General features: G+C 36.8%; 1 protein-coding gene and 1 pseudogene across 1 annotated transcript in view; both read left to right on the top strand.

Moving 5' to 3' along the window:
• The window catches only part of NXPH1 (neurexophilin 1), a 366,446-nt gene that overhangs the window by 239,124 nt on the left and 107,878 nt on the right, over nt 1–19,444 (top strand). The gene's annotated exons all lie outside the window — the stretch shown is intronic.
• Nucleotides 16,131–17,714, top strand: LOC138987552 (heterogeneous nuclear ribonucleoprotein A3-like; annotated as a pseudogene).

Here is a 19,444-nt window from a genome sequence, read left to right as displayed (position 1 = left end):
TCTCTTGTGGCTCAGCTGGTAAAGAATCCGCTTGCAATGCGGGTAGACCTGGGTTTGATCCCTGGGTTGGGAAGATCCCCTGGAGAAAGGAAAGGCTACCCACTCCATTATCCTGGCCTGGAGAATTCCATGAAACGTATAGTCCATGGGGTTGCAAAGAGTCGGACACGACTGAGCGACTTTCACTTCACTTTCACTTTCATGCTTTGATTACTTTTCTACTGGATTATTTGTATTTTTATTATTGACTTATAGGAACTTTATAATAAGATATTGATTCAAAATGTATGTTGCAAATCCTTATTTCCAATGTTACTTGCCTTTTTATTTTTGATTCTGTTTTATTTTGGTGGTGGCTTAGTAGCTAAGTCGTGTCCGACTCTTGTGATCCCATGGACTATAGCCCTCCAGGCTCCTCTGTCCATGGGATTTTCCAGGCAAGAATACTGGAGTGGTTTGCAATTTCCTTCTCCAGGGGATCTTCCCGACTCAGGGATCAAACCCAGGTCTCCTGCACTGTAGGCAGATTCTTTACCGACTAAGCTACCAGGGAAGCCCCTGTTTTATTTTAGTCTATAGATACTATTTCTATTTATGTCAGTGTAAATCTGTTCCTTTAAGGCCTCTGGACTTTATATCTAATTTAGGAAGATCTTCTCAACTCCAAATTTAAGGAAATATCTGTGTTTTAAACACTTTTACTGTTTCAAAAACGTTTCAATTTTTATTTGAAATTGATTTTTTAGCCTAAAGGGTGGAGAAGGCAATGGCATCCCACTCCAGTACTCTTGCCTGGAAAATCCCATGGACGGAGGAGCCTGGTAGGCTGCAGTCCATGGGGTCGCTAACGGTCGGACACGACTGAGTGACTTCACTTTCACTTTTCACTTTCCTGCATTAGAGAAGGAAATGGCGACCCACTCCAGTGTTCTTGCCTGGAGAATCCCAGGGACGGGGGAGCCTGGTGGACTGCCAGACAGAGTCGGACACAACTGAAGTGACTTAGCAGCAGCAGCAGCAGCCTAAAGGGAATGTCCCATGGTGCTCATTTAGTTTTTGAGTAGTCCATTTCTCCTAACTGATTTGAATATTACTTTCATTAGTATATTTGTGTATATAGGCACAGTATGGCTTTATGGTATGTTTTGACATAGTATGGCAAATGCTAACTCTTCATTTTTTTTTAAATGATAGTCTCATATATTTCTTTTTTTATGTTAAATGTAGAAGTGGCATATAAAATTCTATCAAAAACCTATTTAGATTAGGTTGAGCTTTCAATTAATTAAAAAATTAATTAGTGAAGCTTTTGCATTTTAATTATTTGAGTCTTCCATGAAAGAACAAGGTCTCTTTTTGGCCTTTAAATATGTCAGTTGTTTTCTAATTTTCTTGGTGTATCTTTAACATTTCCTGTAACATGTATTCCTAGGTATTTTATAATTTTTATTATTTATAGTAATGAGATCATTTTTAGAATGTTTCTTTTTTATTTTAAGCTATCTTACCAACTAGTCTATTTAAGTACATTATTAAAGTAGTACACGTACAGAGTTTTAACATCCAATAAGTGTAGATATCCTTATATCTAGAACACTGAAGCCAGTGTGGGCTTTTCCCTGATTTTATCTTCAGGGACAACACATGGGTAGCTTTAAATCAGCCACAGTGGGAGTATTTCCAACATAAAAATTGTCACATGCTCCAAATTAGGGTTTTTCTTTTTCTTTCTTTTTTCTGAAAGAGGGCAAATATTAAGCATTTACCAGCCTACTGCTGGAGTTATACTACTCCAATCCAATTCCCATTCCCAGGAACAACAGTTTTCAACATTTTAGAAATTTATTCAGCTCTGTTTATCTGTTTCTAAATATCATGCTTTGCTGGTAAGGCATTATTTATTTATCTTTTTAATTTTTTAGACGTTGTTTATGAGGTTTACTTCCTACCCTGGGTGCTGAGAACTTCATATTCTTATATGTACATCCCTCTCTTCCTGTTACATTATATAAATTACATCACTAAGTTAATTCATTACTAAGGTACATTATTATGACTAATTTTTCACAAGCTGTATTATATGCTATAATTTTTTTTGTTCTTATACAATCCCTTCATTCTTATTCAAGTTAATAATTGTCTAATTTTTCTCTGCCTAGTTTTCTGTGAATCAACTATATTCATCATAACCAAATATATGAAACCCTTCTCAATAAAGTCAAACACACTGGGTAGTTAGAATCAATTAATTTCTTCCTCCTTGAAGGTTTTCCTTCTGGAACCCTCCGTCTTCCTGTTCTGTTCTCTTTAGGTCTACAGCTAAGTGTTATCCTTGGGCTTTTCTTTATGCTATAGGAATTCTTTTTACTTTCACTCATTGGGATTTCTTTTTCTTCCGTTTGAGGCATTCTAGTTAGCTCCCTAAAAGAGTGTGTAGCAGGTACTTTTTTATTTTCTGAGACTTTGCAGGACTGAAAGTTATCCTTAATCTTGTCTCATGAAGATAAAATTCAGTTGAGGATAACACTTGAGGATAACATTCAATTTGGTAGTCATTTTCCTCTTGAACCTCTAAAAGCATTGATCTTATAACTTGCAATGTTGTTGTTAAAAAGTTTGATGTTATTCTCATTCTAAACTGTTTGTAGGTGGCCCTTTAGTTCTCTCTGGAATTGTCTGAGATTTTTTTTTTTTTAAATCCTAGGCACTCTTAAATTAAAATGATATGCTTTAGGTAGGTATTTTCCCCATCACTTGGTAGGTCTTTTGAGAGTGGAAATGCATGACTGGTTCCCTTTGGAACTTTTGTTTTTAAAGTTAGCTACTGAAAATATGTACAAAAACTTTTTTACTTTTTAATGTTCTTTCCTTTGGCCATCTGATATTTAATTCTTAAGTTTTCTGTTGATTTTCTTGGATATTTTTGGCAAGCAATATTATTATCAACAACTAATGACTTTTCCCCCTTATAGTTCCATATTTCCATATTTATTTCTTATTCCTTCTGGTCTTATTTCATTGGCTGATATATCTAGACCAATGGAGAACAGTAACTATAGTAGCAGAGATCCTTTTCTTTTTACTGACTTTAATGGGAATATTCCTAATACTCTGCTATGGATGTTTGGGCATATAATTCAAGTTAAGAAAGTTTTTTTTTTTTCCTTCCATTTCTAGCTTATATAATTAGCATCAGGAGTAAGTGTTTTTTGCCAATCTATTTTGGCATCAATTTTTAATAATATATAGGCATGTGTGTGTGTGTGTATGTGTTCAGTCACTCAGTCATGTCTGACTCTTTGCATATATGTACATAACATTTCGTTTGTATTCTTGGAGAATTCGTCTGAAGTTATGATGCATTGTTTTACTAAGAAACATGATTATTGATTTTTTTTTTGTAATTTAACATACATGTACAAAAAATAGATGTTTTCTTCTCCTGCTTGATTATTGGATTACCTTAGCCTTTAGAAATTTTCTAGCTAAGCTTTGTGAATTCGGTTGGTTTGTTTAAATATCACTTGTATGAGTGTATTGAGATTCTTTTGTTAAGCTAATACATATTCAGATTTTATTATAATGATTACATAGGGCATTTGAAATAATGTGTAATTTCTGTCATATGCAAAATTTCTCAACACAGCTACTTATTATAAATGTATTAATTATCATTAAAATGACTAAAATTTTACTTTGGGAAATTTTATTACTTTATTAGCTTTGCATAAGTGATTTATTAATGTGCCCCATTGTGGTCATAATTTTTGACAATATCTTATATATCTGAGAATTTTATCTTTGAATGTTATGTTGTTTGATCTATAATATATGTAACTCTATATGGATTGGGCCTTTTATCAATATAAATATTCATATTATCTCATTAATTCTTTTAGTCTTGTGTTGGTATTACATTTTATCTGATAGTTTATCTTCGTAGAAGGCTTTCTTTAGGGTTCCTGGGCAGCAACAGGCCAGAACTCTGGTCTGTGGTTAGAGAAGTTTGGTGTGTTCCCTTCTGTGCCTCACATACTACTTAGCTTCCTGCCTTTTGTGAGAGTTCTGGTTTTCTTCTCTCTGCAGCCCAGATATCTAGGCAAAAGGCCCTCTCAGGAAAGAATCTCCTTTGTTTGGAAAGAAATTCTTAATGCTTCATCCTGAGAAGCAAGTGCCCCTGTTTTCAGCTGCTTTGTTTTTTTGTCTCAAGAGAAGGAGGCCCAATACTGACATATTCACTGGTGTTTGATGGATGGTCTTTATTGAATTGTTCTGACCGTTGTCCTGGCCTTTCAATTTGCTGACTCTGAGCTTGGAGTTTCTCTGGAGCTCCTTTTGGAAGAAAGGTTCTCACCTTGACAGTGGCCTTCTCTCAGGCATTTGGGTCAAACTTTACTCACAGTGGTTTCTGTTGGTTTGTGCATCTTTATTCACGTATCTAGAGATTCTCCTATATTTCTGGCTTGCTTATAGCATCATTTCTTCTTAATGGCGACAGTGATTGATGAATTTTTTTCACCCATGTATAAGTCTGCAAGTCTTCACATCCTCAGCAACATTTTCAAGCTTTTAAATTTCTGCATGTAAGTTGTGTATAGGGTTATATTTCACTGGGCTTTTAAGTTTACATTTTCTTGATTACTAATAAGCTTGAGCATCTTTTCATTTGTTTTGGATATTCAAATTCCTTCTTCTATTAAATGCTTCTTTATATCATTTGCACTTTTTTCACATTTTTGTCTCTTTCATTTATTTGTAGGAATTTATTAAAATAAAATTTGGGTATCAATCCTTCCTTGGTGATATGTAGCACACTTACTTCTGATACATTCCTTCTGACTTTTGGTTCATCTTTTAATTTCGTCAATCTTTTTTCTCAAGTTTTGCCTTTTTATAGAAATCTTTCCCTATCTTGAGATCTTAAAGTCATTCTTTTATATTTTCTTCTAAAAGTTAAAATTTTTTCCTTATAGTTCAGTGTTTAGTCCAACTGGAATTAAGTTTCAGGGTATGTTACAAAGTCGTTACACAGTTTTATGGATTTTTCCAAGTGGAATTACTAGCATTGTTATTCTTCCGCTGGTCAACAATTCTACCTGTTATATACCATGTTTACCTTTAGTACTTGTTGGTCTAATTCTTTCTGTCTGTAATCTCTTTATCATCTTTTTTTTCTAATCCCATATTGTGTTGATTATATGCTTTATAATAAGTGTTAATGTCTACAGGGAAAGTAAGTCTTATCCTTTGTACGTATCTTAGTATCATCTGGTTAAGTCCTTTAGAAATCCTGAAGATTTTATGATTTTGATATATATCAAATCAATTAATTTTTAAAAACGGACATCTTTTAAATTTAATCATTCTATCCATGAATGTGGGCAACCCCTCTATTTTTAAAGTCTTCTTCAATGTATTTTAGCAAAGATTATATTTTTTTCTGTGAAGGTCACTTACCACTTTTCTTAGATGTGTTACAATATACCTGTTATTTCTTTAAATTCTTATTGTAAATGAACTTTTGGAGACACATTTGAACTCTTTAAGACTATTACATATAAACGCAATTAATTTTTGTTACATTTATTTCGTATTTAGTCATTTTAAAGCTTTGTTATGTCTTACAATATCTGTATATTATTTCAGGCTTTCTGTGCTTAGAATGTGTGAATAATGATAATATTGCTTCTTCCTGTTTTGATCTATTTTATTTTCTTGTCTCATTTTCTTGGCTATGGTAATAGAGAGCATCCTTTTCTTACTTTTAAAAAATACGTATATAAGCTTTATTGGAGAAGGCAATTGCAACTCACTCCTGTACTCTTGCCTGGAAAATCCCATGGATGGAGGAGCCTGGTAGGCTGCAGTCCATGGGGTTACGAAGAGTCGGACACTTACTGAGCGACTTCATTTTCACTTTTCACTTTCATGCATTGGAGAGGGAAATGGGAACCCACTCCAGTGTGACGGCGGAGCCTGGTGGACTGCTGTCTATGGGGTTGCATAGAGTCAGACACGACTGAAGTGACTTAGCAGCAGCAAGTTTTATATTGTACTATTTGTGCTTATTTTTTGTCAAGTTCAAAGCATTCTCTTCTATCCTGATTTCTGAATTTAAGAAATCATGATTATCAACTTAATTTTCCTATATGCTTTCTCTAATCTATTAAGGTGATCATATGATTTTTCTTGTTAGATGTGTTAATATGATGAAATACATTAATAAATTTAATAATGGTATATAATCTTCATCCCTGGAGTAAGCCCAGTTTGATGCCAGATGTGTGTATGTGTGTGTGTGTATATATATGTGTATATATATATAATTTTTTGACTTCTATATATGTTTTTGGATCAAATGTGTAAGTTTCCTTGGAAACATCTGAACCTAATTAATTTTTGTTCTGTTTGCTTAATCTGTCAATTATTGAGAGAAGGACCTACTCAGAAAGCCAATACCATGATGGTAGATTTGTCAATTTCTTATTTTACTTCTCTTAATTTTTATTCTGGACCCTGTACTTTAGTCCATGGGGTCTCAAGGAGTTGGATATGACTTGGCAACTGAACAACAACAGCAATTTTTATTTTATGTAGAATTAAAGCTAAGTTGATAAATATATGCAAGCTTCAAATTGATATGTCCCTGTCTTAAAGCATTATTATTATGAGAACTCTTCACCACTATGCTTTTTTGAGCTAAAATCTATCTTTGTGATATATGTATACTCTTTGCTTTTGGTAGTATTCAGTTGACATATTTTCTAGACCTTTTCTTTAACATTTATATACATCTCTTTAAAACAAACCAAAGCTGTATTGAAAAAAATTAAAATTCTCTCTGAGTAAATTTTTCTTTTAACCAGAGCATATTGTCTGTTTATATTCATTGTGATTACCAATATATTTGAATTAATTTTTGCTATTTTTTAATTTTGCTATTTTTATTTTATCCTTTATATTTTTATGTGATTTTTATATTAAAGACATTTCTTTCCTTTTTTAGTATTCATTGTTTATCTTATTTTCCTCCTTTATTTAGAAATTTATACTCAACTCACCTGTTTCACACAGACAAAACCTACCATGACTTTCTACACATATGCATGTGCATAGCCAGACACACACACATACAGAAGCAAGACCACAGAAAAGTATTTCCTTACCATCTCTGTTTGGCAGGTGGATTTAAAAATCACAAAATTATATATATATATATATATATATATATATTTTTTTTATCTTTCTGGCTCAGGTTCATTCCTTTTTATGTCTGAGTAATGTTCCATTGTATATAAGTACCACAACTTCTTTATCCATTCATCTGTACAGTGGAATTGTGGAGAGGGAGGCTCAAAAGGGAGGGGATATATAGATAATATTGACTGGTTTGCATTGATGTATACACAGCATTGTAAAGCAATTATCCTCCAGTGAAAAAAAAAAGCACAGCTTACTCAGTTTATTGGATACAATTAGCACACAGAACAGGTTAGTCAAAGTAGGGGAAAAGGGTAATGGGCCATTCCAAGGAAAAGTCTCAGCCGGAGGAACAGTTTCTGATCTGGCAACGAGTGAGTCTCTGACAGGCAGGAGTGGGAAGTTACCCTCTGTTCCCTCAGGGCCTCCGGCAGCATCCCTCTGGAGCCATTCTCAGCAGCGTGGAGTCTGTTCCTCCAGCCAAGAGCCTTCTGGAGGGTGGATTCTTTTTAATTTATTTTTTCACTGCTTGTGTAGCCCTTTAGAGAGGGATTTTTTCCCCCCAGCTCTATATGCCCAGGTTCCAAGTATGTGAGTCTTGTCCTCATGGGCTATTACTAGAAATAGGTTTCTTGGGCCAGCGGACACCCTTATTGCAGCCAAAGGCTTAAGTTATTGCTTACAGTCTTCTATTTTACTCCTACTTCATTATTCTCTTTTGAGTATTTTCCTTACTTGTTTGCAAAATCAGTTATTAATATATATTTAACCATTTTTGGTGTTTGGTAGTGGGGATATTTCAGCAACATCTAATCCACCATCTTACCAGAAACAGCCTCCAAGTGCTCTTTTATTCTCCATCCCTCTTCCATGTTGTTCTCTGTACAGGTAAACAGGGCTTAAACTAAGGAAGGACTGAGCAGTTGTGATGTGTAATGCCTAAACTGGATATTAAATAGTAATACCTAGTGAAACCCATTCACCTGGGGCCCTGTGTTCATGACTTGGAAGTTGTGTTGCTGGTATTCTTGGGTAACTATATAATTAGGAGACAGTGAACAACTGTTATTTCAATTTTCTTCTTATTTAAGAGAGAAAATGATACAGTCTTTGAGTGATATAGAAAAATTGTATCCAGTGACTTTTGCTGTTAATGCTTCATCTGTAGGATTTGAGATTAAAATGAATTAAAAACATCCAAGTCTTCCTTTTATTCTTCCCTTCCTATTGAAATTATTAGCTGAAAATAGGACAAATTAAAAGAATTTCTAATAAAATATTAAGTTTACTAGGTGATTTTCACTTAGAGCAGATTCAATGAAAAAAGCCTCTACCACATGAGATTTCTATTAAATTTAAATGAATGTCTTATGATCTAAAGATTCAGTCTCTTTGAATGAGCAGTAATCAGGAAGATAGGCAGTCAAGTTTTAATATCACCTTGTCATTGTTGCAGTTGGTCAGTTTCTATGTTGCAGCTTTGTCTTCTATAATGCTTGCCTAACCGTGCTCCCAGAGGTATGAGAATGTAGTGAAGTCCTTGCAGCCCTCTTCTTTTTATGCTTAACTTTAAAAATACTTGCCTGTCTCTGCATTACAATACAATATGCTCTCTTTGCCATTTTGCTAAACATTTGTTACCATATGACAATATTCTCCTCCATCCGTCAGTTCAGTTTTGACAACATGCCTGTCATTATCAGGAGTGTGTAGGCAATGATTAGAAAAAGAGAAATGACAGTGCTGTTGCAACAAAGGTGGATGCCATTAAGATGAGCCAAAGCCACAGATATTTAGCTGCAATTAGACATTCATTCGGAGAAGGCAATGGCACCCCACTCCAGTACTTTTGCCTGGAAAATCCCATGGACAGAGGAGACTGGTGGGCTGCAGTCCATGGGGTCGCTACAGTCGGACATGACTGAGCGACTTCACTTTCACTTTTCACTTTCATGCATTGGAGAAGGAAATGGCAACGCACTCCAGTGTTCTTGCCTGGAGAATCCCAGGGATGAGGGAGCCTGGTGGGCTGCCGTCTATGGGGTCGCACAGAGTCGGACACGACTGAAGCGACTTAGCAGCAGGAGACATTCATAATCTGATTATGAGTTCAAATGTGAAGAAGATAAACACAATTAAAACTGCATGGATAAGATGTTGGAAACAAATCACTGAAGACTTATCCTGAAGATGAGATTTATTTTGGTATGCTGTAATTTTAAGTTGTCAAATAGAGTTCCTCTGTACCTGCAAGCCTTTTAGATGATCGACTTTAGAACATTTAGCATTGGCTCATCATTTCAGTTTGGTATTTTGTCTTTATCATATGCTGTGATACTTGAAAAAATGTTTCAAAACTCTTCCAAGTTGGAGTTTATCAACTCTCTGATCATTATCAGAACACTAGAAGCATTTTTCAACATATTTTTGAAAATGGTTGTAATGGATAACTCAGGGTTAAAGTATTTAGCTCATCCTCTTTTCTGTGTAGTCTATAAGTTATTGAGAATAAGTATAATTTTTGGGTGGAGATTTTTTTCTGTAACTTTTTTTTAATATTGTTTTTCTGGCTCACAGAACAACATAGGGTCATTTATCCTCACACCCCTAGTCTATTCCCTGCTCTCTTTTATTAATTCCAGAGGATTTTTACTTCTTTTAATCAGTTTTTAAGTTTTCACCTTTCTATGAAGGACTTACAATTTCTTCAGCTCCTAGCTTTTACTCTCAGCCTTTACCTGACCATATCAGCCTTCCATGTAAAAATTCACTGGGCTGCACTTTCTTTTAAAAATGATTTGGAAATTCCACAAGCAACAAATTATTATCATATACATAAAATTAAGAAAAATCTATAAAAAATCACCTATGTCTCATACCCAGAATTAACCAAAACTACACTTTGATATGGGGCTTCCCTGGTGACTCAGTGGTAAAGAATCCTCCTGCCAACGCAGGAGACGTGGCTTCAATCTCTGGGTCTGGAAGATCCCGTGGAGAAGGAAATGGCAACCTACTCCAGTAATTGTGCTTGGAGAATCTCATGGACAGAGGAGCCTGGTGGGCTACCGTCCAAGGGCTTGCAAAGGGTTGGACATGACTTAGCAGCTAAACAACAGCAACACACTTTGATATATACTCCTCAAAGTGTTTATATGTTAATAGAGCCATTACATATTTTATTTATCTCATATACATAAATAAATGGAATCATACTTCCTGTGATTTTATAATCCTTTTATTTATTCAGTCTACATCCTAGAGAGAAACCTCCATCATGAGGATCTTCCTATGTCAATAAATAAACCTCTAAAACTTGCATTTTATATCTGCTCAAATTCAATTACAGGGATGTGCCAGAATTTGCTATACTAATTCTTGATATTTAGGAATTCAGGAAGTTTCTGAGGTTATTAATTTATTAAACACGTGTTTTGAGTATCTACTATATGTCAGTCTCTGTTCTATTCCCAGATCTTGTAAATAAAGGGACAGGTAAATTTTTGCTCATATTATTTTTGAAGTGTGCCTGTGTGCTCAGTTGCTCAGTCATGTCCAGCTCTTTGCAACCCCATGGGCTGTAGCCCGCCAGACTTCTCTGTCCATGGGATGAGATTCTCCAGACAAGAATACTGGAATGGGTTCCCATTTACTTCTCCAGAGGGTCTTCCCTACCCAATGATTGAACCCACGTCTCCTACATTGGCAGAAGGATTCTTTACCACAGCACCACCTGGGAAGCCCTATTTTTGGAGAGTAGCATTCAAATAATCTCTCTTCTTTGGGTGACCTACTCTCCCATGACCACAGAGGGACTTGGTTTGTTGCCTACAGATGATCCTTTTTATACAACTTAAGGGAAAACACACTTCTGTGTACTCCATCCCTCCTTCCCTTAATGATATAAGTCACTGTCAGGCTTCTATGCTTTTGTTTGGAGACATTGATCACAGAGAGAAATTAGTGTTCTTGTAGAAATTTAAAAGAATAGCTGGGATTTTTAGTGGGTATTTACTTCAGAGTCATCTTTTCATGTCACTCTCATTCAAAATAAATGCTCCTAATTGAACATAATTTAGTACATACGAATTACAGTTTCATCTCTTAGAGGTTATATGTTCTAGTAGTTGTTTTGGTGGTAGAATTTTAAAAATCCACCTTGTGCTCCAGTATTAGTGGGATTTTGCTTTATATCTTCAACCATAAAACAGAGTTTGGCTACATGATTTCTATACTGCTTGCCAGCTCTGGACAGGGGGCATTGCGCTATCATAAAATAGTTCTTAAGGCACTGATTGGCTCAAATGATTTTAAACCTTGTTGGTATACACACATCTATGCAGTCTCTAAGCTTCTGGTTCTGATTTCCCTTAAATATGTTATATTGTTTTCTCAATCATAGGAATAGCAGGATTTTCAATAGTCTGTACTAATAATCTATACTTTGATTTCTCTCCTCTAGATTCTGGGGGATGTTTGCCCTCTCAAATGCAGAAGGGCAGCCTATTCTCCTTAGCCAATTTTCTTAACAGTCAAGTTGGTCTATAAACTGATAGAAGAACTTTTCAGAGGATTTAAAGATGATGTACTGTCGGACATTTTCTTGTTTTTGTTTCTTATAATACACAGGTGACTATTTCCCTGCTATGTACTTTTGCATGGCCAGGGTCAACTATTATCATTAGGAAATATAGGCTAAAAGTGGTAATATTAACACAATAGTTAACCTTGTTGGATTCAATTGGGCTTTCATTGCAGCTTTCCTTTTCTCATCTTTCTTGATACATGAATCTATTTTCAGAAGATGGAACACCAGGAGGATAGGAGAAATCAAAGACCTCTCCAGCCTTTAATTCTTGGAAAACTCTTCAAGTTGCTTTTGGATATTCTCAATTTCTTTCATCATTTCTCCTGAGAGAATTCAGAATTAGTGTTCAATAATTTTTTTCTTTTTGGCAAAAACAAACTCTATTAGATTTTTTTCAAGTGAGTCACTTACTACAGTTTCATAAGGTCAGATTCCAACTAGTATTTGCATTTTTAACTGACATTCAGGGAGGATTTTTAGCTGGAGTTAAAGACCAAGAGAGAAGGGACAAGCACTTATTATAGCTTGACTGTTCTGAAAATGATCTGATTTTAAAAAGGTTAAAAAATGAATATGATTATCTTATTATTCCTAATTTGAAATTACACCATTAAAGCCACATTCTACTAAAGGAATATATAATGCAAACTTATTACTATATAGTGTCACACTGAGGGATTCAGGTGTAAAGGGAAAACCCACTCCTTTGGAAGTCAGCCCATCCCCAGGTGTTGATAGGATTTGTGTAGCCCATAAAACATTCCATGAGGCATGAGGCAATGGAAACAGTGATTGATGGTGGTCTCATTTCTGTTAACCCTTTCATTCCCACTCAAGTCACCTATTGGCTTAGCCACAGACTTTGAGTCTGGGGAGAGGTCCTATAGATATCACATGTTAGTCAGCTCCAAATCATTCCCAGTCACTTCCACGGTGTTTCAGTCTGTCTCACTGAGCTGGAGATTCAGATATTCAGGGTGGAAAAAGCAAAGAAGAGGTTTGGGGCAATGTTGGCTGAATGAGTTTGAAATAGTCTCCCTAGTGGTGGGTGGAAAGGTAGGTGGATGATTGGATCTAATAATATAAGGAAAATGAAATGCAACCAAAACTGTTTGGAAGGTCCAAAGGCAAGAAACCATAAATATTCAGAATGTTAATTGCATAGTCAGAACAATTCAGCTACCCATGAAGGCAAGACTCTTCACTGTGGTTTTTCTTCTGGAAATTGACCAATGTCTGAGTACATGAAGAAGTCTAATAGATGGTAGCATCTGATCTCTACTATTTCCAGTGCATGGCAATTGACTGGCACAAATTAAATGTGAGGTAAAAGTTTATTGATTGAAAGCTCTGAATTTAAATGACCTACATCATTGGCTTCAGTTTAGGTTTGTGTCCTGGTAGCTTGTACAGGCAGTTATATATGTAGGAAATGTACTAAGGAAGACTATTCTAGTTTATTCCTGATAATATGAATAGTAAGGTTGATTGATAGAGAATAACTAAATATTACTTGCTTTTGTGTTATAAAACACACAGTAGGACCTTCAGTTCAGTTCAGTCACTCAGTCGTGTCTGACTCTTTGCGACCCCATGAATCGCAGCACTGCCAGGCCTCCCTGTCTATTACCAACTCCTGGAGTTCACTCAAACTCATGTCCATGGAGTCAGTGATGCCATCCAGCCATCTCATCCTCTGTCATCCCCTTCTCCTCCTGCCCCCAATCCCTCCCAGCATCAGGGTCTTCTCAAATGAATCAACTCTTTGCATGAGGTGGCCAACGTACTGGAGTTTCAGCTTCAACATCAGTCCTTCCAGTGAACACCCAGGGCTGATCTCCTTCAGAATGGACTGGTTGGATCTCCTTGCAGTCCAAGGGACTCTCAAGAGTCTTCTCCAACACCACAGTTCAAAAGCATCAATTCTTCTGTGCTCAGCTTTCTTTATAGTCCAACTCTCACATCCATACATGACTACTGGAAAAACCATAGCCTTGAATAGATGGACCTTTGTTAACAAAGTGATGTCTCTGCTTTTTAATATACTGTCTTGGTTGGTCATAACTGTGTTTCCAAGGAGTAAGTGTCTTTTAATTTCATGGCTGGAATCACCATCTGCAGTGATTTTGGAGCCCAGAAAAATAGTCAGCCACTGTTTCCACTGTTTCCTGATCTATTTCCCTTAGTAAATGAATAATCAATGCAACTTGTTTTTAAAATACTTAATATATTCTAGACACTGGGTGTATTGCTTTATTTGCTGTTGCTGCTGCTGCTAAGTTGCTTCAGTCGTGTCTGACTCCGTGTGACCCCATAGACGGCAGCCCACTAGGCTCCCCCGTCCCTGGGATTCTCCAGGCAAGAACACTGGAGTGGGTTGCCATTCCCTTCTCCAATGCATGAAAGTGAAAAGTGAAAGTGAAGTCCCTCAGTCATGTCTGACTCTTAGCGACCCCATGGACTGCAGCCCACCAGGCTCCTCCATCCATGGGATTTTCCAGGCAAGAGTACTGGAGTGGGGTGCCTTTGCCTTCTCCGATTGCTTTATTTACATTATCTCATTTCTTTTCTATTACTCCCATTTGGCTGAAGTCTGTCTTATTCACTTTCTCACTATGCTCTTAACCCTTCAACATGTTGCCATGAATTTATAGTTCTTCATCAATGAATTTAAAACTCTTCTTTATAAATCCATTAATGGATATTTTATTTTGGTCCTTATTCTAGTTATGTATGGCAGAATAGTATTGAGTTTCCCGTAGTTGGTGTCTTTTTGATTCAAAATTTATTGAACTTCTATGAACACGATGTTGTCCTAGCTGCTATAAGACATAGTTTTAACTATTTAAGGGCAGAGATTATGTTTCACTCGTTTCTTAGCCTCAGAATATCTACCTAATAGAGAACTTTACCTATAAAAGCTGACAAACATTTTGCTGTGCAATTGTGAATTAAAATAGCAAAAAAACAGTATCATAAATTCTGTAAGGTAATATAAATGCCAAAGAAATGTTTTAAGCAAAATGAGCTATGAATTCTAAAGTGAGAGAAATCATTGCGGGTGGGGATACCTGGGACAGTTGGCTCTGGTAGTTTTGTAGCAGGCTTTGAAATTCCCCCAGTTAGGTTGTTTCTGGTAATCCCTAACTGCTTTTCAGTAGTGATTTGCAGGACATTTCCTTACATGAGAAGAGTCTGAGCACTTGTTTTGGGAACAAGAAATGTGAGGATGGAAGAGCCCTGTTTTACTCAGGCGGTGGGGAGAGTCAGGGTTGGGATGCCAGAGGGGGACCACGTCAAATCAGAGATGGGGTCATGGCAGCTGAAGGGAAAGTGGACAATAGGCTGGAGAATCAATCAGATTCAGGTATCGTTTATAACCAACAGTCTAATGGCAAGAAACATCAAGGAGAAATCCAGTATCGTAAGCTTCAGAGATTAAATATTTCTTGACCTCAATAATAATGGGAATGTTAAGAAGGAGAAAAAAAATCAGTAAAATGTAACAATTCAAAATCAATTTCACTTTACACACCAATTTTCAGACAAGTATCTGATGACTTTGGAAATATAGTATATCTAATAGGTGCACTCATGTTTGTGTGTAAATTTTGAATCAAATTAGTCATAATACCTATATGTTTATGTATTATTTTCTAAGCACCACGAATATAATTTCTTAATGCCGTATTTTGTTCATCTTTTTATCCTTGGTACTTATCATAGTGTCTAATTTATAGTAAGTGCTCAACGAGTATTTGAAATATGAATAAGTTTTCATTAGAATATTAGTAGTATTCAGAACTTTAGGAATTCATTCTTGAGCTTCAATTTATCATATCAGAATGCATTATAACCACAGTTACAGTAAATCTACTATGACATGAAACACACCACACCAAGGAAACTTTGTTTTATTCTGATTGCTGGTTTTGAACTGATTTTGAGATAAGAAACATGTAGATTAAATGTGGTCACATTCAGACTTAAAAAAAAAATAAGCCCCTTATCTATCCTTGTCATTGATGTGTACAATATGCAATCAAGTAAGATTAGAACAGTCATTTGAAATCCATCCTGGTTTCTATAACACCAGTTATTTGTAACAGTTTATTTACTTTCACCTTTCACTAAGAAGTCTATTATTTTATATAGACCTGCTCTCCAGGTGCCCTCACATTAGTATGAAAAAAAAAAGAGGTCAATCAATTTAGTACACATATGAGAAAATAAGATAATGCAGAATAACATCTAAAAAACAGTGAGAGGCAGAATTGTTTGATTGTATAAGAGTATTTTAGGAGAGAGTAGATTAGTTTTTAATAGTCAAAAAGAAATGATAGGGTCCCATATTGAACTCGAGTTGGAAGAGGCGAGTCCGGTCTCAAAATGGAGGTAAACCGCTGCCCGGTCACCCCCAGCCCGACTCCGGCCCCGTCACCCCAGCCTGACCGCCGCCGCCGCCGCCGCCGCCGCCGCCGCCGCCCGCCGCCGCCGCCGCCGCCGCCGGGGGGAGGAGGGTCATGATCCCAAGGAACCAGAGCAGTTGAGAAAGCTGTTTATTGGTGGTCTGAGCTTTGAAACTACAGATGATAGCTTAAGAGAACATTTTGAGAAATGGGGCACACTTACAGATTGTGTGGTGATGAGAGACCCCCAAACAAAATGTTCCAGGGGCTTTGGTTTTGTGACTTATTCTTGTGTTGAAGAAGTGGATGCAGCCATGTGTGCTCAAGGTTGATGGGCGTGTAGTGGAACCAAAGAGAGCTGTTTCTAGAGAGGATTCTGTAAAGCCTGGTGCCCATCTAACAGTGAAGAAAATTTTTGTTGGTGGTATTAAAGAAGATACAGAAGAATATAATTTGAGAGACTACTTTGAAAAGTATGGCAAGATTGAAACCATAGAAGTTATGGAAGACAGGCAGAGTGGGAAAAAGATAGGATTTGCTTTTGTAACTTTTGATGATCATGATACAGTTGATAAAATTGTTGTTCAGAAATACCACACTATTAATGGGCATAATTGTGAAGTGAAAAAGGCCCTTTCTAAACAAGAGATGCAATCTGCTGGATCACAAAGAGGTCGTGGAGGTGGATCTGGCAACTTTATGGGTCATGGAGGAAACTCTGGAGGTGGTGGGGGTAACTTTGGCCGTGGTGGAAACTTTGGTGGAAGAGGCGGCTGTGGTGGTGGAGGTGGTGGCAGCAGAGGGAGCTATGGAGGAGGCAATGGTGGATATAATGGATTTGGAGGGGATGGTGGCAACTATGGCAGTGGTCCTGGTTATAGTAGTAGAGGAGGTTACGGTGCTGGTGGACCAGGAGGACATGGAAACCAAGGTGGTGGATATGGTGGCGGTGGTGGAGGATATGATGGTTACAATGAAGGAGGAAATTTTGGAGGTAACTATGGTGGTGGTGGAAACTATAATGATTTTGGAAATTATAGTGGACAACAGCAGTCAAATTATGGACCCATGAAAGGGGGTAGTTTTGGTGGAAGAAGCTCGGGCAGTCCCTATGGTGGTGGTTATGGATCTGGTGGTGGAAGTGGTGGATATGGTAGCAGAAGGTTCTAAAAACTCAGAAGAAAAGGGCTACAGTTCTTAGCAGGAGAGAAAGCGAGGAGTTGTCAGGAAAGCTGCAGGTTACTTTGAGACAGTTGTCCCAAATGCGTTAGAGGAACTGTAAAAATCTGCCACAGGAGGAACGATGATCCATAGTCAGAAAAGTTACTGCAGCTTAAACAGGAAACCCTTCTTGTTCAGGACTGTCATAGCCACAGTTTGCAAAAAGTGCAGCTATTGATTAATGCAAGGTCGTGTCAATTAGATGTACATTCCTGAGGTCTTTTATCTGTTGTAGCTTTTTCTTTTTCTTTTTCTTTTCATTACATCAGGTATATTGCCCTGTAAATTGTGGTAGTGGTACCAGGAATAAAAAATTAAGGAATTTTTAACTTAAAAAAAAGAGAAATGATAAATTATACAGGTAAGCTATGTATGAGATCTTTAACGTTTGAGTGCTGTGACTCAGGGAAACATGATATCTGGAAAGTTGGCAGGAGGATAGTTTTTGTTGTTGTTGTTGTTGTTTTTAGCTGGAGTCAGAGAGTTTGAACTGGATCAACTGGCAACTGAGTCTGTTTCATGGCTTTGGAGTCAAATAGCAGGTGGCTTTATGAGACTATGTTTTTGAGCTCTACCTGATGAGTGAGTGGGAAAACCCTGAAGATTTTATAGGCTATTAACATAGTTAAAAAGGAAGATTACCACAGTGCTACTGCCAAGAACTAAATAGGATAAAAAGGAACCTAAACAGGTTTATTAGTCCAGGAAACATTCTTATTTAGAAAACCTTTGAATATCCCCAGAACTAAGGATGGTTATTTCTTAGACTCTTTATTAAAAATCAGAAAATAATAGTCTTTAAGAGGAATGGGTTAATAAGATCTAGTATAAATGAATTAATTAATTTATTTAACCAGTTCAAAATGATTGCTTATTATGAAGTTTCCCGGTGACAGTAAACCAATGGTCTCAGCCCTGATGACACTCATCGTCCAGTGCTAGGCAACATGAGTGGTCATACCAACGAGAGACTGGGCAGCGCCACAGAACAGAGAGAAGTGCTACAATGGGATTGGTGTTGAGTCTTTGGGGAACACATAAGGATGGCATAATTGTGCTTGGAAAAATACCCAGTGTTACTTTCTGCATCTGGCAATATTACTTTAAATTAATAAAATTGCTCATAATATGGTAATGGTAAAAGCATAGTATATATCAAGCCTTTTGTTATGTGTCAGCCCTGGGAAAATGTTTCATATGCATTATCTCATTTTAATCTGTAAAACTACCCGGCTGGATAGGCTCTAGTTTGTTTTCTTGTTGTTATTATTATCCAGATTAAGTAAAGTGAGACTTAAAAATTTGACTGTCTGTCTAATGGTCACAGAACTGGTCAGAAGTAGAGATGGGCACAGACTAAAGCTTTGCTTTAACTTTCATAAACACATATGTGAGACTTCTGAAAGAAAACACTAAGCAGGAACACAGAGTATGAATAGCTAACACAACCACTGCTCAAGATGAAAAACAACTCTCCTGCATTCAAGGAGCTATGTGCGTGCATGCATGCGAAGTCACTTCAGTAGTGTCCGACTCTTTGTGACTCTATGGACTGTAGCCCAACCAGACTCCTCTGTCCATGGGATTCTCCAGGCAAGATTACTGGAGTGGGTTGCCATGCCCTCTTCCAGGGGATCTTCCTGACCCAGGAATCGAACCCACATCTTTTATGTCTCCTGCATTGGCAGGTAGGTTCTTTACCACTAGTGCTACCGGGGAAGCCCCTCAAGTAGCTATAATTTTTGAAAAAAAATTACAATGGCCTATTTGTTGAACAGTTTTAGATCAATGGGGCTCAAATGTAAAAGTTACCTTTTGGCATCTGAGGACAGGAAATGTAAATTTAAAATGAATTGGACAGCAGCAAAGTCACTCACTAGAACAGAAATCCTTTTCAATAATAGCAACTCAAGTCTTCTTTGGCACAGAAGAATTGTGAAATATTTATGTATGATCGAAGCAGCAGTACCAGACAAAGAAACGATTCACAATCCTTCCAATAATAGGTTTGGAAGTAGGCAAACAT

Source organism: Bos mutus, chromosome 4 (assembly GCF_027580195.1).
Source record: "Bos mutus isolate GX-2022 chromosome 4, NWIPB_WYAK_1.1, whole genome shotgun sequence".
In the NCBI taxonomy this organism is placed as follows: Eukaryota; Metazoa; Chordata; class Mammalia; order Artiodactyla; family Bovidae; genus Bos; species Bos mutus.
The sequence above is the reverse complement of the archived record's forward strand: the minus strand, read 5'-3'. Positions and strand labels throughout refer to the sequence as shown.